The sequence below is a fragment of the Myotis nattereri genome (assembly GCF_964212035.1).
Source record: "Myotis nattereri genome assembly, chromosome: 12".
Lineage (NCBI taxonomy): Eukaryota > Metazoa > Chordata > Mammalia > Chiroptera > Vespertilionidae > Myotis > Myotis nattereri.
The window spans coordinates 62571982-62594086 of NC_138087.1; positions in this window are offsets into that span (position 1 = coordinate 62571982).

Below are 22105 nucleotides of genomic sequence, written 5' to 3' on the forward strand. Positions count from 1 at the left end.
TGAGTTAGCATGACCTCAATGGTATTTTAAAGTTATTTCACTTTTTAGAAGTTATTTAATGCCCTAGGCTAGGGGCTCAGGGCACAGAAATAAATAAGGTATTACTTAGGAGACACTCCCCTAAAAATTGCAGTGTAAGGTGCCAAGGTTCATCATAGTAAGTGGGGTGCACAAGGAGCCCCGAAGGGAGAGGGTTGATTCTGCTTGAGGGAGGGCAGAGAAGGGGTATCCAGGCAGATAAGGCATGAGGTGGGAGAATGCAAGCTGTGGTGGTGGACTGGATGAAACCCAGTGGGGCCAGAGTGGAATGTGTAGGTGGGACTGGCGAATCTTTGGAAAAGTCATTTAGGGACCAAACTTGAGGGGCCCAGTGTCACGATTCCCCTTACGACAAATACTTCTCAAGGCCCACATGTTAAAGTTGTATTTTCCACACTTCCGGTGATTGAAGAACCACATTCCCTTTTTTTGACATGGATGTGTTCTACCAGTCCTAAAATGATTGATAGTTTTCTTTAAAGCTACTCATTTTCAAGACATTTTAAGACATGCTTAACAATAATGTGCAATATCACAATCTGGATGTGCTAGCTCAAATCATAATTCAATAAATGCATAACAATGAAAATAATAACTGTTTCACCGTGTGCCATATAAAATCCTTGCGTCCCAGGGTACTCACATTCCATTTTGATAAAAACCATTCTACTGGAGCTCTAGGGCAGGGGTGGGCAAACTTTTTGACTCGAGGGCCACAATGGGTTCTTAAACTGGACCAGAGGGCTGGAACAAAAGCATGGATGGAGTGTTTGTGTGAACTAATATAAATTCAAAGTAAACATCATTACATAAAAGGGTACGGTCTTTTTTTTTTTTAGTTTTATTCATTTCAAACGGGCCGGATCCGGCCTGCGGGCTGTAGTTTGCCCACGGCTGCTCTAGGCCGAGTTAGATGCGGAGAACCAGCGCCCTTCCTTCTTCCATCACTCCGGTGTTACATTCAGTGATCCAGCCCACTCTCTCCACCTGGATGGCTAAGATTCTATGACCAGGAAAGGGTTACCGCATCCCTTGGAAGAGAAGTTTGGGCTTGGATTTTCTTTTTTATCTATTTTCTCTCATTTCTGTGGTTTTGAAGAGCATTCACTGTCCATCCAGTGCCAGTCTGCCACCTCCCTCCTCTTGTGCCCCCCAGCAGTGCAGCTTCTGGTGGTCAGTTACTGTTTAAAACATACAGTGTGTGTGTGTGTGTGTGTGTGTTTGTTTTCTGTCCAGGAATATTCATATGTAAAAGGAAGGGAATTTGTAACACTAAGCATCTTGTCTCTGAGTTAATCCTCAAAACAACCCTGAAACAGTCCCATTTTACAGAGGAAGAAACTGAAGCTCTGATGGATCCAAGTAACCGGATCTCAGGACTGTGTGGCCAGCCAGAGCTGGGCTTTGAATCCCACATTGTCTCAAGATCCAAAGCCAGCGGCTCTGTCTTTGGCTTCTCAATTCACTTGGGCCTGTTTCTCATCTACTTAACAGACGCTTGTGAATTCCAGTTATGTACAAAGGGCTCTGCTCTGAGAAGGGAGATTCAGGGAAGAATATGAATGACAGAGGCTGTGTTCCTGGGGCAGTCAGAATTAGAAATAATATATTTTTTTTTAAAAAGTGTAATTAATTTTTAAGTTTAAAAATTAATTGATTTCATATTAACTAATACATGTACATGGGGGAAGATTCAAATAGTTTATGAAAAATCTAAGATTAAAAGCAACACTTTTCCCCGTTACTCCTAACTACTCGGTCTGTTCTACAGATGAAACTATCATGAGTAACTTCTTTCTGATTATTTTTAATTTGCTCTGTTGTTCTACAGAGACTTTGAAGCGACTGACAGTGAAGGATAGGTTTTCTTTTCCCTTATAACATTAATAATATAGAAATAGAAAACCAAGTCCCTGAAAAAGAAAAAGAAAAAAGAAGGAAGCTAGCTTGCAATACGGTTGCTATGACTGGACATCAACTGCTTCTTAGCTTCCTGGCAGCCAAGACGAAAAGGGAACAGGCTGTGTTCCGTAGCGCTCATCCACACAGAGGAAGAAGCCCTTTGTCATTCTGGGCCCTCAAGCCTCAAGTTCACTTATCACCTGGAAGCCCACGTAGGGACATCGATAGACATGATAATTAACGTGTTGGGCAACAGTTTTCCCACAAATGCCAATTTTTGTCTGTCATTTCTTGTCAAGACCTTTAATTAAGGTCCAGGGCTTACCATGAAAGCAGACATCAATGAGGGCTTGGCTAACCTGGCTCAACAGAGGACTGCGACACAGAGCAGAAGGGAAGAAAGGCTGGTGAGGGCTACAGGTGAAGTCTAGCAGGAGCTCAGAGGACCGTGGGGTCACAGAAGTCCCCCCTTATCTATGGGGATACCTTCTGAGACCCCCCCCCCCCCCCCGTGGCTGCCTGAAAACACGGATAGTACCAAGCCCGAACCAACTTTATCAACTCTTCCGGGAATACGACGGCAGCTTCTTCATCGCCAGACACAGCCTCTCCAGTGATTTTTGTATCTTTCAGTCCAAACCTGCTCCCGAGTCTGTATAACCAGCTTGGTGTCTTGGTGTCACTGTTTCAGGGGATCCCTTGCTGAAGTCTCCATGAAGGCTCAATGCTATCTGGTGCCACAAGTTTCTGCCAATCAGAACACATGTTCTGTTCACGTCCTCCACCCACGAATGTAGTAATGCCTTTTCCATCGTAACTAAGCACTCATCACACACTGTGGCTGTAACTTGCGCAGATGGATGTGTGACAGCAAAACTAGTAGAAATTCTTTTCCTTCCTTACAATTTCATTCTGACCGTAGATCTTAGCAGCCTCAGCATGCCATTTGCCCCCTGTCCTTATCAACTCGGCACTTTCACCTTTTCACTTAAAGGAAGTACAGTGGGGCCTTGACTTACGAGTGTCCCGACTAACGAGTTTTTTGAGATACCAGCTGTCTCTCGGCCGATTTTTTGCATTGAGTTGATAGAGTAATTTGAGTTAACAAGCTCCTTAACGAGCTCGGTCTCAGAACGAATTAAACTCATAAGTCAAGGCCCCACTGTACTTTACGGCTTCTCGTTGGTATATCCGAATTGCTGGTATCACTACTCTTGACCATTGGGACCATTAATAAGCAAAATAAGGGTCATTTGAAGACAAGCATGGAGATACCACGGTAGTGGATCTGATAACCTCCATGGCTACTAGCTATTAACTAACAGGCAGGGAGCGTGTACAGTGTGGAGACGGTGGAGAAAGGGATGAGTCGGGTCTCGGTGTGAAAAGCACAGCTATTCAAAACGTGTGCAATTTAAAACTTAGGAAGCGCTTATACCCGGAGTTTCCCTTTCAACATTCTTGGACAGCAGTTGACTGTAGGTAACGAACTGTGGGTAAGGGGGGACGGCCATATTTGCAGTTAGGCCATGGAGAAAAGGAGTCAAAAGGCAGAGAAAAGGGTCAAAGTGAGGGCCATCCCAGGCTTATGGAAACATAAGACGTTCAAAATGGTCAAAGGCAACAAAGAAAATGGTTGGCCTGTATGGAGATGGTCAAACCGCCGGGGTGGGGGGAGTGGGGGGTGGGGTGAGAGGAAGATTCTGAGAAGGCTTCCATGAAAGAGACCGGATTTGCTGCTTGGATATTTTCTAGTTCTTCCGAGACAACTTTTTTTGTTGAGTTAAGCGAAAATGAATGAGAATCAGATGGACCACATTTCTCTCGAATACACATGGGCTTAAAAAACGAAGGGGAACAAGAACTTGACAGAATGTGTCTCGGCTTCTGCCAAACCCAAAGTATTTGAAAAATCACACAAGACACATCTCGAACCCAAACACATGCCTGGATTCTCCCACTCCTAATTGCAGCTGCAGCCGTTTAATGAAATGAATTGTGTACAAGAAAATGGGGTCTGAATGGAGGGGCCTCATTAAAGAGAATGACTGATGCGGGGCGGTTCGCCAGGCTGCCCTCGAGGTTGCGCACATCTCGGTGCCCTGCAGAGCGAGGGAGAGGGCCATTGTGGAGTTACTCACCGAGCCATTGCTCTTGCTCCCTTGCAGAACAATTAAAACCCCATATTATTTAGCTTTATTGTATCATGTGTAGGAAGAATTCAGCATCTCTTATTTCTCCCCCTCTCTGTGTCTCAGATTTACATTTCAGACTGTAAAAATGAACAGCAATATGTTTTGCATCAGTCTGTATTCACATGAGTGGAGACCAAATGAGAGATGGTGGAAATAGAAGAATGAGATCGTTAGCGGACTGTTTATTATAATGCTAAACTCTTGGCTTAGGGATCATGGATGTGAAAAGTGGAAGAAATCAGGCCTGGAGAGGTTGACTGACTTGTCCGTGGTCCACGGTTGGTTGTGGAATTCAGACACAAGCAAGCCTGGGTTTCTGATTCCCGTTCTTTCATATCAAACATAATTTTTTCAGGCTCAGGAGCTGAGATAAAAGTGAATTCTCTGAGGTATCCTTCCTTCCTCCCTCCCTCCCTCCTTCCCTCCCTTCCTTCCTTCTTCCCTCCCTCCCTCCCTTCCTCCTTCCCTCCCTCCCTTCCTTCCTTCTTCCCTCCCTCCCTTCCTTCCTTCTTCCCTCCCTTCCTCCTTCCCTCCCTCCCTTCCTTCCTTCTTCCCTCCCTCCCTTCCTTCCTTCTTCCCTCCCTTCCTTCCTTCTTCCCTCCCTCCCTTCCTCCTTCCCTCCCTCCCTTCCTTCCTTCTTCCCTCCCTCCCTTCCTTCCCTCCCTCCCTCTCTCCCTCTCTCCCTCCCTCTTTCCTTCCCTCCCTCCCTCTTCCTTCCTTCCTTCCTTCCTTCCTTCCTTCCTTCCTCCCTTCCTTCCTCCCTCCCTCCCTCCCTCCCTTCCTCCCTTCCTCCCTTTCTCCCTCTCTCTTTCCATCTTCCTTCCTTCCTTCCTTCCTTCCTTCCTTCCTTCCTTCCTTCCTTCCTTCCTTTCTCCCTCCCTTCCTTCCTTTCTTACAGACATTTTTGAGTGCTCAATAATGGCAATCAGCTCCAAAGATAGTTAAGACTCAAGCTCAGTCTGGAGAAGCTGCCATGTAACTGTGCTGTTACAGAGTTTAGAAATCAAAAGAAAAAAAGCAGCCTCTGAAATGGGGTGCACTAGAGATGGGAGGTAAGAGAGTCATTGAGGAGGGCTCCACAGAAGAGGAAGCCCAAGAGACCATTTGCAGGGTGGGCCTGTGAGCAAGTGGGGAAAGGCGTGAGGAGCGCCGTGGGTTTGGCTGGGTGGGTGAGCAGTGGGCATCTGGGAGACTGAGGCTCCCTGAGGTCGGGGCTGACTTTGGGAAGGGGATGGTGGTGGTGGTGGCATTGGATGAGGGAGGAAAAGTGGGCAGGAGTCAATCTCAAAGGGTCTTGTATTCCATGTAAAGTAGGGTGGTTGGGTTTCATGGCGTTGTCAAATCCATGACTGCTCAAAGTCTATCCTTCTGAAATGAAAGTTCTTAAAGAGGATTCTGAGAGATTTTTACATGTTTTATGATTATTATTTATGTGTGTGGACCATGCTTGTTGAGCTGTACACTTAGGACTTAAAACCCACTTTATGTTTTCAATTTATTCTACCGACTTATATTTTGCCACATTATTATTTGCCTGGATTAGTGCAATGGCCCCCTACGTGGGCCTGCGTCCACTCTTAGCCCCGGGAAACCATTATCCATGTGCCACTGGAGTGATTATTTTAGTGAGGAAATAACTTGCCACTGCCCATCCTTCACTGTCCCGCGGAGCAGTTTCAACTCTCACAAGAGTGGCCAGCACTTGGGCTTCCACGAGCCCTCTCTCTCTTTTCAAATTTTTTTTGTATTTTTATTTTTTATTGATTTCAGAGAGGGGAAGGGAGAGATAGAAGCATCAATGATGAGAGAAATCATTGATCAGCTGCCTTCTGCATGCCCCCTACTGGGGATCGAGCCCACAACCTGGGCATGTGCCCTTGACTGGAATCAAACCCGGGACCCTTCAGTCCGCAGGCCAATGCTCTATCCACTGAGCCAAACCGGCTAGGGCACGAGCCCCACCTCTTGCCGCTTCCAGCCTCTCACTTTGCTCTGACCACAACAAGCTTCCAGAACAAGGGAAGCTTCTTTCTGTTGGCTTGCTTGCTTGTGTTCTTTTGTTTGTTTGCTTGCTTTTGTTTTTGCCTCTGCACCTTCGCTCTTACTGTTCCCTCCACTGGGGACGCCCTTCCCGCCCATCACTTATTACCCCAAGGGGGACTCTTTGAAGAAGGAAGGGTTCCTTCTGAGTCAGCCTTTCATCCTTAGCACCTGACATAAAAACGGGCACATTTTAAATGTCTTATAAATATTTACTGGATGAAAAACAAAAACAAAAAAGAAAGAAAACAATATTTACTGGATGAGAGTATCCATGACTCGTAAACAATGGATTTGACAACACCATTCGTTCATTCATTGGATTGGATATATGATCTCATTTAATCTTTGTTTGAAGCTCATGGGCATTTATATGGTTTATACTGGATGAAATCAAATTGGTTGTTATAATACTGTATCAATATTGTAGAGGTTGGTAAATAACATAGCAACTGTCCTGAGTGAGTCCCCCCCAAACCCGCCTCAGCCCACCCCACCCCATCACACTGGTTCCTCCCTTGGAGTCCCCTGGTGCTCCCTTCAATGCAGCAACCAAAGGGTTAACTCCAAGCACTGCAGGGGGCCCAGGAACTCATATGGTTGTTAAGGGGTGGTGCTCTATCACCCCTGTCCAGGGACCGGGGGTCATGCAGGCCCATGTCACAGAAACCCCACTCACCCAGCAGGTATGTGATGCCCCTGCTTCTGAGTCCAGGGCTCCTCCCAGAACACAGTCAGGCTCCTGCTCCTGCCTCTTCCAGTCTGTGTGTTGTCAAGCATCTGGGCTGGCCGAACCCCTGAGCCCCCTTGAGCTTGGACAAATTCCTCTGTGCACAGAGTGAGGCTCAGGGTAACCTACTGTTAGAAGCTTGAGAATGGCCTCCCCAAATTATCTAAGCTTAAAATATAACACTAAGCAATGGTGTGCATTGCAAATTCAAGATCAGACACATTAAATTTAGTTCAACTCGTTCAAACAAAATTGCATTCACATGGAGACACCGTGGGGCATTTCTGGCCTGAACGCGTAATTATTTTCCCTAGGTTATAACTGTTTCCCTGTTTCTCACTTTCCAAAAATACAGAGTTCCCTTTTCAGCTCATACCGAGGGACAGTGGGGCAGCTGGAGACAGAGCACAGAGCACAATATTCATGTCTGTTTCTGGACACGGGGTCCAAAAGTTTACACATAAATAAAAACATCCTTCCAAGGCCTAAGGCTTTGTGCTCCGAAGCTCATAGTCTCAGCCCCACTCTGCCGAACATCCCAGAATTTGAAGGACTTCCCATTCACCTTCTACCTGCCCTACAACACCCCATTCCTGGTCCTCCACCCACCAGGAAGCCAGGACTTCCTCCTAGGCCCCCCCCCGCCCCCCCCCCCCCCATTGCCCTGCCTCCAGGGGAGCTTCTGAATGAGCCTCTACAGCATGGGCTTGGTGCCAACCCGTCCCTCCGGAAGTCTTGAACCTGTGAGACACAGGGCAATATAGAAGTGGCTCAGGGCAGGTCATAAACCCATAGCAAGCCTACAGGAACTGATTCAGCATCTTCTGCAGGCCCATCCCTCACTTAGGAGAAAAGGCTCATCTGTGTTTCCTTGAGTTTCAGACACTCCCCTCCCCCTCTATTTAAACATCTTTAAAACTGGGATAGGCCTAACAATCAATGGCTCTTACAAGTGCCCTTGGGGTTGCTAGTCATGAGATGTTCATGCCTTAATTGATTGATTTCCTATATAAATGTATATAAGTGCACAGAGTGAGAAATGATCTCAAAAGCTGTTTCTAAGTAAGTGCAGAAGAGCCCGCTCACTAAGTACAGAGTGGAAATTCCCGGTGATAAGAAGGCAATGTGTCATGGTGTAATTGGCAGCATTTTTTCTTCTTCTTGGTTCATAAAATGATGAAATATGGCATTTGAGAAGATGACCCCCCTTTGTCCTCAAGGAGCTCATGTTTTATTTTATTTTTATTTTTGTTAATCCTCACCTGAGGATATTTTTTCCATGGATTTTTTTTAGAGACAGTGTAAGGGAGGGAGGGAGGGGGAGAGAGAAACATTGATGTGAGAGAGATGCATGGATCGGTTGCCTCCCCCATGTGCCCCAACCAGGGCCGGAGATCAAACCTGCAACCTACGTGCTTGCCTTTGACTGGGAATCAAACCCATGGCTCTCTGGTGTGTGTGGTGATGCTGTAACCATTGAGCACACTGGCCAGGGCAAGGAGCTCATGTTTTAGTAGGAAAAAACTAACCATACCCAAGTGGTTAAAGACAGTGTAGTAATAAGTGCTATGACAGAAGAAAGCATGGGGTGCTGTGGGCAGACAGGAGGGAGAACTGGCCTGGCAGACAGGACCTGGGAAGGCTTCTAAGGTGAGGAAGCCATGGCTCTAGAACATGAAGGATGCCTGGCAGTTCATCAGGCGGAGAAGAGGAGGCATTCTAACCAGAGGCAGGTGTTCACAGGCAAAGGCGAGGCTGCACAGCCCTGGGGAAAGGATGAGCGTTCTGTTTCTAGGTCAGGGCTAGAGAGTGAGGGCTCCCAGATGCATGCTCAAGGAGTTTGGTTTTATTCGGGCCAGGGGTATGAGCAGGCCTATGCTTCAGAAAGGTGTCTGCGTGCAGTGTGCCAGGTGGCTGAGGATGATTGCTGGGAGGCTGGGAGGCCCTGCTGGGGATGGTCAGACAAAGGAGTGAGGGTCTGTCTCAGGGAAGGAAGGGCAAGACCGGAAACCATACACCTGCTGGCTCTCAGATGTTCCCACAGGCACTCTGGGAGGTTGGAAGTATAATGCCCATTTCATAGTTGAATAAACTGAGGCTGTATGAGGTGCAGTGGTTTGGATCAAAAGTTGAGTGGTGAGGTCAGAATATTACCAAGGGCTGGGCAGCTGACGGACTGGCTGTCGAGTGGCCTCACATAATGGAAAAGCTGTGGAGAAGACACTGTGGCCTTGGGGCCTAGTCCAGGGGCTGGGCAGGTTTAGGGACTGGCTTAGTCCACCCACCCAGGGCCGCTTTAGCTCTGGGGGCTGGAGTCACATCATACAAGCTCTGAGGCATGGATGTATATTGTATTATATTATACTAGTGGCCCTGTGCATGGATTTGTGCACATTGAAAGGAAGTGGGGCCACCTTCCCTCCTCTCTGGTTCCGGGGTGCATCACCAAAGAACTGCCGCTGCCAAGTCACCGGAGCTCGGCAGCTCCTGCGTTGAGCGTCTGCCGCCTGGTGGTCAGTGCACATCATATGTACTGGCTGGTGGGACGATCACTTAACCTTTTATATCTATACATTGGTTTATGCCATACCATACCATACCATACCATACCATACCATACCATACCATACCATACCATATACTGATTTACAGTGAAAAGTAGAAGTGTCACAGTGAGGACAATGCTCGGTTTCCAGCATCCTCTCCCTCTAGCAGACCTGTCCGTGGGAAGCAAGGGTATGGCCAGAAGGACTGATTGCCTCCCTTGTGGGCCTGGAATCCAAGCAGGAGGTCAGTCATGGTCCTTTTCTCTTTAAATGATTCAGCCCCTGACAGCTTGGTGCACCCATTCTGCCACTGGGCGGGGATGGAAGGCCCACACTCCATTGCTGAGGACCCCGGCCCCCTGAACAGTGCTGGGATTTACCTCTATGTCTCACCACGTCTTTGCGGTGACCTACAAGACCCTAGATGGCCTAGCTCCCTGCTTCTTTCCTCACTCATCTCCCACTCCCCACTTGCAAACACCCTTCTAGCACCCGGCTTCTTCAACACTCCTGACACCTCCCACCCCTGGTCTTTGGCATCTGTAATCTCCTCACCATGGGACCCTCCTCCTCAGACATCCAAATGGCAGATTCTCTCAATTTAAGTCTGGGCTCAAGTACCAGCTTCTCGGCATAACCAGCCTTTAAACTATTGCAACCCTCCCTTCCCAAACCTGGAAACCTCTACTCCTCTTGTTGATTTTATTTTCTTTGAATCACTTGTCACCCACTGAAGTATCATTTATTTTTCAGAGTTATCTTTTTGTTGTCTGACTTCCTCCCTTGAATATAAGCGACACAAGAACAGGAAGCTTACGTTTTGTTCACTCTGTGTCCTCATACCTAGAACAGTACCTGGCACACCGCAAAGGTTCAGGAACTATTTGTTGAATGAATGAATGAATGAATGAATGAATGAAAAGTGACTGCTTTTTTTGTACTTCTGGATCCAGACATTTCTTCTCTTCTCGCCTCTGGCCATTTCTGAGGGACACATTCCTTCTTTAGATTCCTCCATCTTAAATCAGGTTTAGCTTTGTTCTGGGAGAGCCATTCACTCTATCTCTTTTCAGTTTTGCATATCTTTGCCCTAGAGCTTTAGGGCATCTCACTGTCACCTCTAACTTGAGTCTAGGTGAGTGGATAGTTGCCATGTTGGAGTTGGGCCCTCTGACTTTCCACCCATGCAGCCCTCTCTGTGTGGGAAGTGGGTGATGAAGGGGCAAGGTGGATTGGAGAGTTCTGGAAAGAAGGTGGGGGAGGCTGGTGAAAAGAGGAGAACTGAATAACAGGGAGCAGGGGCATCTGAGGTAGCAATTCAGGGGCCGTGGCGGGTCGTTTGGGGAGTGTTTTGCCTATGACATTCATTTCTGTTAAGGTCAAAGCTTACTTAGCAGAATTGAATTCCAGTGGAGCCGCTGAGAACTAACCATGTTTGTGAGGGTAGTAGTGGTTAGATCCATAGGCCTGAATGCCATCGTAGAAGGGACCTCTCCAGTGAGGGTCAGGGACCCCATGAGATGGCCATGGTGGTTTCTGTTGTCTCTTGTTTCTGGCAGTGATTAGCAGTAACATTGTCAACACTCAAAGAGCCTGGATCTGTTTTTAGGGAAGACAGGAAGTGAGGACTGGGGTGAGTCTATCCCAGGCTTAGCCTACTCCAAGGAGAAGAGGAACCTCAAGATCAATTGCAAGAATTTAGCATTTATTAAGCACCTATGGGCACCAGGCATTGTCCTGGCTCTCATCCACCTGGTTTCACAGATTCCTCCTAACAAGCACATGAGATCAAGATTATCTCCCCCGACCCCAGGTGCTCCCTGAAGTCAGAGCTGGGCCAAGGTCTTTGAACTGGACTTGGGCTGTTGCAGCAATCTCTGCTCTTACCTCCAAAACCAACTTTCCCCAGGTGGGCTAAGCCATTGCTATGGTTTGCATTTGGAAAATATTTGCTAGATTCTAGGACTGGAGTCCAAGGCCTGGCCCTACAGAGCCCTGGGGCTGGTATAAGATTGGTCAGGATGGGTTTTTGGACATTGTGGTCTCAGAGTGAGCCAGACCACCTCTGTGGCTCTTGAAGTCCCGACCCTCATTACCTGAGTATTTCTTGCCTACCTAGGTGGCCAGCAAAGGGACTGAAGTCAATTGGAAGTTGACTTGACCTAGAAAAAGAACCCAGCTCCTTCTCCCTTATCTTATATCTTTGTCCCCATTGGGACTGTTGGGCCCTCCCTCAGGCATAAAAAATGCAGGAGTCAGGCCAACTGGCATTCTCATTCTGGAACCTGCCACTTTCCAGCTGTGTGTGTTCTTGGGCAAGTCACTTGTCCATTCTGTGTCTTGATTTCTCATTCTTTGAATGGGAATAATTATTGTAGCCACCTTAGTGTCGATGTGGGATTTAAAGGAGTTAATACATATACAACATTTAGCGTAGAATTTGCATGTTCCAACTGAATAGATGTTATCTTTGTTAATAACCCCTTCCAGGTGTGCCTTCTTCACCCGAATGTCCTCCCTGTCATTGCTACTGCACACCCAACTCTCCTGTACCTCCTCCAAGCAGTCTTCCCTGACTCTGACCAGAGGGATGGAGCCCTTCAAGGACCCCTTTGCTTTCACCTGTTTATTCATGGTGTTTGTCACTTGTAGGCCTGAATCCTCTTCCTTGCTGATTTGCAAGCTTCCTTGGGCCAGGAGGATGTCTTTTCCACTGTTTAGGCTATGCAGCACCAAGCATGACTCCCCTCCAATTCTGGGGCCTGGGTGGAGATTACCAGCATTGCCAGGGCGAGGAGACCCAGGACTCAGTGGGGGCTCAGCGTGTAGTCGGCTTGAGCGCGTCTCTTTGTTCTGGGCCCCAGGTTCTCCTTCTGTGCAGTGAAGAAGCCGGGTTTGATTACTTCTGAAGTCCTTCTAGGCTCGACCACATTACAGATAAACAGAAGGCACGAAATACTTCAGAAAGTCATTTCTCCAATCTGCCAAGCTGGACTTCCCAGCCTTCAAAATACCAACTCAACATCCGTGTGCTCATCATTGGGTTCAGAGCTCCGATGTTGGAACCTCAGAGACCCCAGGCTGGATCTTGGTCCTAGTCATGGTGGCTACGTGTGAGTTGCTTCCTCGTTTCTGGGGGCCTCTCTTTCCTCATTGGGGGTGATATCACAACCTGAAAGCTATTACAGAGGCTGTATTAAACGGGCTCATTCTTAAAGGGCTTAGCACTGTGCCTATGATGGAGTCAGTCAACTGTAGCCATTAACTCCTTCTCCAAAAACCAGGAGAAGGAAAGAAAGATACCCGTGGCTCCACTTTTGACCAAAACTTTCCCCCCAAAAAAAACCAGTATAAAAGTAGAGTGGGGTGAAGGGGAATACAGTGCGTCATTGGTTAATATATTAATTTATTTTACTAATGGTAGTTCTTAGCTCTTAGGCTGTATTGCCTAAGTACACCTTGGAGAATAGAGGCTCCCGCCCTAGCCGGTTTGGCTCAGTGAATAGAGCGTCGGCCTGCAGACTGAAAGGTCCCGGGTTTGATTCTGGTCAAGGGCATGTACCTCGTTTGCAGGCCATGTACCTCGTTGCAGGCTCCTCCCTAGCCTGGGCTCTGGTTGGGGTGCGTGCAGGAGGCAACCAAATACATCAATATTTCTCTGTCTTTCCCTCTCTCTTCCACTGTCTCTAAAATCAGTGGAAAAATATCGAGTGAGGATTAAAAATAAAAGAATAGAGGCTCCCTAAATAAATAATTTTCTAGACCAGTGCCTTCAATCCTGTGACTTGGAATCCTTCCCCATCACTGCCCTTTTTGCGGACTCCTCAACAGGCGCAGGATAAAGACTCATATGAGTTAGTTCCTTAAATTCTCCTTGCTATGCTCTGCCATAGATGCCACTATTACTAGTATGTCCACTTCATAGGTGGGAGAACCGAGGACCAGAAATACCAAAACACTTGCTTGAGATCACAAGGCTGATGGTGGGGTGGGGGGTGGGGGTCGGGGGAATGGTGTCAGGATATAAATGCAGTGACCAGATTCCAGATTCTCTGGGATGAACACATGGGTGAAGTTCACAGCCTGGGAAAGGCAGCTAGACGAGGTGAGCATAGTGGAACAGAGGGGAGAGATGAGGGTTGTCTGTCCTCCCTCCTGACCTCCCATGAGCCTGTTGTAATTCAGGCATTCACCTTTCCTCCTACTGTTGCAACAACTGAACCTCCTATTGGTCCATACCTCCTCTCTGGCCACTCAGGTCAATCTGCCAACCTAGACAGCCAGGGAGATCTTTCTGATACCGAATCTCACTGTTCAGCTACACCATCTAAAATACACCAACAAGTAGGGGACATATAGCTTCTTCAATAAATGGCGCCGGAACAACTGACTACCATTCAAGAAAAAAAAATTTATGCACACACACACAGCCCATATACTATTGGAGCCCTACCTCACACCTTATGAAAAATAAACTCCTAACAATTTAAATATTAAAAAATGACAAAGGAAACCAAAGGGAAACATGTATAACCATTTTGGTAAGTTTGAAATGGAAAGAGCTTTCTGAAGAAAATGCAAAAATGCAGTAGTTTTAACAGACGGACAGACTCTACTATACTAACATTTAAAATTCGTGTGTGTGTGTGTGTGTATGTGTGTGTGTGTGTGTGTGTGTGTGTGAGAGAGAGAGAGAGAGAGAGAGAGAGAGAGAGAGAGAGAGAGAGAGAGAGAGAGAAACCCCACAGTAAAATTAAAGAGGAAAACAAATATTGGGGAAAATATTTGCAATGTATGTAACAAGTGAAAACTTAATATCTTTGCCACATAGAGCCTTCTTTCAAAGAAAACTTTAATGCCATTTGGACAAAGTATGTGAACTGCCAATTACAAAAGAAGAAATAAAAATGGCCAACAAATACATTTTACAACTTGAACCTGAATTTTGCAACTTACATTCCTAGAATTCAAGCCTAACCTTGAATTCTAGGAATTCAGTTTGTGAATATATTTAAGAATAGTGAGAAAGCCTGGGGTCTTTGGACGAGATAAACATGTCGTTTATAGTATGTGCCTGTTTGTTTCCCTTGGAGCTTGTGAGGCCAGCCTGGCCAGAAATGAGTCTTATTCCCAATGGTGTGCACAGGTGTTAGCCAATGGGCCCAGGGGAGAATATGGCTCAGGGAATGCTTGATGTGTAGGTGAATGAATAGAAAGAAGAAAATGAATAAATAGAGGTGTGCACATGCTTGGTATTAACTGTGGAGGCGTCCCAGCCCCCATCCTCCCACTGCAGTCCATTCCCCTGGGAGGTGGGGAGAGAAAAATTGGGGCAGATCCTGTTTAAGAACATTCAGTGGCTGTATCAATATTTACCACCCCCAGCAGCATCTGAGGGCTGGTTACTCCACCTTCTTGCCTACACTGGGTACTACCTGACTCTTTCACTGAAGCCATCCTCTTGCCTGTCCAGGGTAGCTTTAATTGGTATTTCCCTTATGCACCTTCTATATGTGCATAGTGTGTGTGTGTGTGTGTGTGTGTGTGTGTGTGTGTGAAGTGCCCATTCAAGTTTCTTCTCCTGCACATTTTTTTCTGTTGGGTTGTCTATCTCTTTGTAACTGTGTGTAGGAGTTTTATATACATTCTGTTTATAAATCATTTGTTGGATATATTTTTGCAAATGTCTTTTCTCAATCTGTGCTCTGTGTTTTCAGTCACTTAGCAGTGTCTTTTGAGGAACAGTTCTTATTTTTAAAGTATTAAATATTTATTATTTATATTTTTAAAATATCCAATTTATCCAATTTTTCTTTTTTAAAAAGTATATTTTTTATTGACTTCAGAGAGGAAGGGAGAGGGAGAGAGAAATAGAAACATCAATGAAGAGAGAGAATCATTGATCGGCTGCCTCCTGCACGTCCACCAAGTGGGGATTGAGCCTGCAAGCCGGGCATGTGCCCTTGACCAGAATCAAACCTGGGACCCTTCAGTCCGCAGGCCGACGCTCTATCCACTCAGCCAAACTGGCTAGGGCAAATTTTTCTTTTATGGTTACTGTTTTTTTCTGTACTATTTAAATGAAATTTTTGCGTGCCCTAAGTAATATTCATATGTGTGTGTGTGTGTGTGTGTGTGTGTGTGTGTGTATATATATATATATATATATTTTTACAAAGGCATGCTGTTTCACTTTTAACATTTAGATCTATAATCCATCTGGAATTGATTTTAATGTGGGGCGAATTTTTTTTCATGTGTTTATCCAATTGATCTGACACCACTTATTGAAAACATCACTCTTTCCCCTTCTGCATTGCAATTGTCACCAATATCATAAATCAAGTAACTATATTTATGAATCGGTTTCTGAATTCTCTCTTTTAATCCATGGCACTATTTGTGCCCAAACACGTGACCTTAATCACTGTAGTTTTATAATAGGTAGTCGTGTTAGACCTCCAGCTTTGTGCAAGATTGTCTTGAATATTCTGTGGCCCTTTAAATTTTAGAATCAGCTCGTCAATTTCTACAACCACCTTAAAAACAGTTTGGCGTATTCACTAAACCCGAACAATTGTACTCCTGTGTAAAAGCTTAATAGAAAGAAATATTGAAGAATGCCCATTGCAACTCTATTTATAAGAGCCCCCAATTAGAAACAATCCAAGTGTCCATCAACAGAACGGATAAATAAATAACTGCATGGTCAGAATGGAATGCTGAGCAGCAAAAGACCGTAAACCAACCAGTGCCACACAAAACGGCATGGTTAAATCTCACAAGAATGATGTTTAGTACAATAAGCAAAACCAAGAGAGTTCATACTGGGATCCCATTTAGACAAATTTCAAAAACCAAGCGAAGCTAAGGTACAGCGTGAGAAGTCAGGGAAGTCACGTCATTTGGGGAGGCAGGGTCACGGTGCAGGCCTTTTGAGGTGCTGGATAGATGTATTCTCTTTCAATTTGTGAACATTCAAAAACATTTATGATTGTGCACCTGTCTGTATGCATTTTATACTTCAATTAAAACCTTAGAATTTATTCAATGCAATTAGGTATATTGAAAGCTTACTTGGGGCGGGGGGTGCTGGTAAGGGATGGAGGAACAGGCCTCTAGAATTTTGCAAAGCATTGTGGAAGCAGAGGGACCCCTTCCATCAGGCTTGCCTGGCTTTAGGGAAGTTGTGTGGTTTATTGAGTGTTAAGTAGGATTTCAACTATTAGTCAAGAGCTGTTAGTGTTTTTGAGGCCAGGAAATAGAAACATATGAAACTAATGTGGCAAGTTGTATTTTTAATTTGAAACAAGGTTAAAGTTTAATTTAAGGCCTGACTAATTTCCTTGGCACTCCAGGGGGGTAGTAGGTATGTTGTAATCTGGATGGTGAATATAAAACCTCTAAAATTTCTAATATGAGGAGAATTGATTCATGGGCCCCTTTATCCTCTATTTTTGAGTACACTGAACAAGTTACTAACCAATGTCATCGGTTAGACGTGGCTTCACCAGTAACGTGAACTGTAGTTATATTTGTTAGACAAACAAAAACCCTTACATTTCTCTGGATGGCGAGGAGTTGCCAAAGTAGCCCAAGAAGAAACTATACTCATAGGTAAGGTCCAGCGGAAACACTGGATACTATGAAGCAACCAGGGAGAGGGAGATGGAATTTTCTGTCTAATGGCTGGCAAGTTGGGGAAATCCCAAAGGACCAAATGTTCTGGAAGAAATTTTGTGTAGTAAGAATGTCCCCAAATTAGACCTCGCAGCTTAATTCAGGCCTTCTGGAACCCGCTGGCTTCAGGAAGGGTAGTGTGATTGCTTCCTTAGAAAATGTAAACCAACTCGATCCCACCGAGAGTGGGTGCAAGCCAGGCAGGGGCGGACTTGGTCCCTTGTACAACGCCGGGCTGGTTCCGCCGCAGCTGGAGCGAACTGTTATTTCACAGCTACTTTGTTGTAAAGTATCTGAGCCCGTGGAAAAAGCGTGTCATGGAAAGGACTCTGGAGGCGGATGGCTGACGATGCCACCCTTGCTGAGCCATTCTCAGGGCCCGGGACCCTGGACTGCCGCATCACACCTTCTCCGTGCCTCAGTTTCCTTCCTGAAAAATAGGATAGCAACACACACCTCGAATCACAAGCCCTCGGTGAGAATGAACTCAACTGCAGTGTCTGGCCCATAACAGGCCTTCAGCCAATAATCATAATGTTATTATTTTCGCAATGCTTTCTGGCTGAGGTCATGTTGGACAATAAACGCAGCATCGAGCATTTCCTTTTTCTGGGTCACTGTGTCCACAGTTAGAGTTCCTGCTCTGAATCCACTTACACAAAGTTCAAAAAACAAGCAAAGCGAACGGACATGTCATGTCAGGAAACTCATGTCGTTTGGGGAGGAGGGGCCACGGTGCAGGTGTCTGGGTGCATTCTCGTTGGACAGATTCTGTTTGGATGTGTGTGTGTGTGTGCGCGCGTGTGCACACACACACATGATCACAAGTCCTCAGGCAAACACTGGGAACTTGACAGTTAGTCAAAGAGTAGTATGGACATATTGATTGGTCTGTCTCTGCTACTAGCCTTGAAAAATCAACATCGTATGTTTTGAATTTAAAAGAAATAAACAACTAAAAAAAAGTAACCCACAGTGAGCAATACATTTTGTACTGATTTCAGTACATATGTGTTTATAGATGAAGTAAGTTTCACATGGCCACTGAAACTGCCTATCTATTAACTGCAGTGCATCCAGATAGTTTATATTCTAAATTCTTCTATTTCACTTTTTAAAAAGTTTTTATTGATTGATGAGAGAGAGAGAGAGAGAGAGAAACATTGATTTGTTGTTCCACTTATTTATGCATTTACTGGTGGATTCTTGTCTGTGCTCTGACCAGGGATGGAACCCACTACCTTGGTGTATCGGGGCGATGCTCTAGCCCACCAAGCTACCCGGCCAGGGCCTCCATTTCACTTGGAGAGAATGTTGGTTGCAATCCTTTATTGATTTTATTCCCTACGAATGGATCAAATCTTGCCGTTTTAAAAACATGACTCTTACCCAGCCCCTCAGATTGCAGAATAGGAAACAGAGGCTCAGAGAGTTGGAAAGAGTCACTTAAGAAAAGCGTTAGATGTCACGTGACTGAGCCAGATGCATGGGCCCCAAAGCTCTGGCTGTTTCCTTGAACCTCGGCGTGGAGGTGCGTCCCAGCGTGTAAGCAGCATCGCTCTGGACAGGCTGGGGGGGACATTTCAGAGCCCCACCTGCCCCTGCTGAGCGTGAGCAGCCGCCTCGCCTCCTTCCTGGTCAGAGGAGCTGTTCTCGAGGAACCCTGGCGTTCAGGATCTTGTCCTGCTTCCCGCAGGCAGCCAGCAGCAGCGCATCAACCTGCCGCAGCCCACGGTGCTGGCACAGCAGGGTGCTTTGTTGTGGGTTTCTCTGCTGGGTGCACTTTCACCTCCCGGAACTGGGACCTGAGCACTGGGCCTTCCTTGTAGAAGGAGCTTCTGAACCCGCCCTCTGTGCTCCTGGGTAACTGAGCGCCCTTATTCTGCGTTGCTAGTTATTTCCATTCGTAGTCATGTCTACCCCATGAATCTGCTCAATCTGCTACAGGTCCTGGCCCAGCCAATGTGAGTCGCATCAGTTAGCTGTGCTATTTCCCAAGAATTTGTTTCCCTGGAGATAATTTTTTTTTTTAAATTTCAGGAAAGGACACAGACATTTGGCCTTCTATTCATGGCTGCACCAAAACCCAGACATCAGATCTCAGTGGCCGTGTCTAACCGGGAGGTTTTCTGCCTAAAGATACACCTGGCTGGTCTTGCTGAGGCCAAGTTCACAGGTTTCTGTGACAGCAGGAGCCTGCGTGCCCATTGCTACCTACACCTTGGCCTTGGCGGCCGTCTGCTCTTTGGCAAAAATGCCTGAACCTCTGCCCAGGTATGTGTTGCCTGTCTGCCAGCTGGGAGGTGGGGCACTGCTGATCCGCCCCTTACTCGTCCCCTCAACAGTAGCAATTGGCACGCATTCATTGGTTTCTTTATTAAATACTTACTGAGTGCCTGTTAGAGTTGCATTGCTGGAGACCTAGTGGCCAAGGGAGACAGATAAGGTCCTTGATCCGCTGATGTTTATATTCTAGAGAAAGGCACCTAATAAACACGTAAACAATGCTAGTAAGTATGTAAACATGGGATAATGTTAGATAGTGTGTAAGTGTTATGAAGAAAAGAAAAGAAACGAAAAAGGGATAATGAGAGAAGGATTGGGGCTGGTCTCTGGAAGGAGATAACACGGGTCAGAGATCTGAATGACATACTGTTAGTATCTGGCCCAGGTGACAGGAGCCTGGGGGGGGGGGTGTGGGGGGGTAAGGGTGGGGGTGGAGGTAGAGTGTGAGTCAAAATGAAGGTCATTGTGTGAGGCCAGAGGAGAGGCAACTGGGGAGAGAGAGGGCGAGTGGAATCCTATGGCGAGTAACTTCTACATTCAAGGAAGGGCCCAGGAAGGAGCATGGGTTTTATTTTCAATGCAATGAGGACGTATCTCTTTAACACCTTTCTGACCTTTCTCTCTGGGTGAGCTGCAGATGGCTGTCTGCACCTGCCTACCACTTCTGGTCTTGCGGGCATCCTCAGAGCCAGGGGCTTCTACTTCCCAAGGCATGTAAATAAAAAAAATTATATATATAACACAAAACTGCATCCCGCCTTTTTGGTGCAAGCAACATTATGACAAGAGACAAAGGAAAAGCAATCACTTCCCGATCTCCACCATAACTAGCAAGACACTTCTCAGGTTTCCTGTGATGGTCCAGCTCTTGCCAATAGGCGCACTTTTTCATACCTTTCATTAGGTGAAAATGACCCCTGGTGTGGAGCGAAAGATCGTTTACAGCGAACACTTTCTGCCCCCTCGGTCTTCCTTTCTCCAGCCCACCAACTTGCTGAAACTAACACCGTTAGCCAATGCCGCCCGGCATTGTGGGAATTCTTCTAAGTGCATGGTCTCAAATAATCAACGTAACAACCCCGTGAGGTAAGTGCTATTATTATTCTCACTTTACAGAGGACAAAACCAGGAGGCTCTGAGAGATTACACACATTGCCGAAGATTGTGTAAATTGTCGCCAGTAGTGACACCGTCAGGATTCAAATCCCAAAGCCACTGTGCCCTGGATCCTCATTTTGACACTCCCCACCCCCACCCCTGCTGCTCCGTCAGTTATAAGGAAACTTCACCAAACCAGGTTCTTTCAAAAAGAGCATGGCTTCTGCCTAGTTGGGCTGAGAAAGGGACTGTCATGGGGTTTCCTTCATCCTTATCTCCCACACTGACTGTAAATAATGCTGATCCTTAGCATGCATATAGCTTGGTAAATAGACACTTAAATGTTTATCAACGTCTTTCAAATACCTGATCTCACTTGATACTCAGACACTAAGCCTGTGGCAAGGGCTCTGAGGAGAGGACAGGGAACTGCAGTGACCAGCCCAAGGTCAGCTAGGCCGCAGGAGTCTTCTGCTGCCAGACCAGGAAGACGCACGTGGGTAGTGGCTGGTGTTGTGGGCAGATACTAAAGTTCTCTTTGCCTTGTCAGTGGACTTCCCTGGGCTGGGTGTCACCACGGAGACGAGGTGGGGCTGGGTGTTCTCCATTTGCTCCGGCATAAAGGGTTATGTGCTGGGCTCTTGAGTTGCTTCAACACTTCCTCCAGACTTTTGCCTTTTATTTTGATTTGCCTTTTTGTGTATCACTGTCTCCCGAGGAGTCCTGTGAAGTAATGCAGGCATCTTGTACCCAAAGTGACCCAGTTGGGTCAAGGCAAAGGTACTAGATTCGCCCTTCCAGTTTTCCTTGTCAGCACGAAACATCAACGTTACCGGCAAAAACAACTCTGCTCCCCAGTAGTTTAGGGCTCACAGGGCTTTCACATCTATTATCCCAATAATTCCCAGGGAAGACTTGCTGCTGTTTGTGCCCATTGTATAGATGAGGAAACTGAGTCCCAGAGAACTAGTAAGTGGTACTGTCAGGGCTAGAGTCCAGTTTGTCCAAGATGAATCCAAACTTTGTCCATGCTTTTTCTACGACATGATGCCTTTCTCTTTTTATTTTCTAAAAAATAGGTATGAAATGTCCAGCAGCCTTAAAATGGTTTCTTTACTGCCGTCCTCCCCTCCTCCCTCCCAGGATAGTGCACCTTATAGATCTGTTCTCCAGGCAGCCTCTGAGCATCTGGCAAATGGTAGGATCTCTCCCCATGGCAGCTGGAAGCCAGCGAGTGAAATATTGACCAAGTTATTGACATAATGGCTCCCCATGTTTGTGTAGGCATCAGGCAGTTAAAGATTGCTTTTTAACACTCTCTTTTAAAATGGAAATAAATATGACAATAAGCCCAAATGGCCTTAATAGAATGTCAAGGCCAATCAATACTGGAGCAGGGTTAAGTGTATAGTCCGGGGAGGGAACCCAGGGGGAGACACATTCCGTCTATCTGAACACACGATGGGGCTGAGGGGCCTGCAGGCTGGGCCTTCGAGAACCGGACGAGGGGCTTGGGTAGGGGTGAGGAAGGAGCAGTTAGGGAGCTCGTGGATGGAAAGATCACTGACTCCAGGTGGATCATCTCTGGG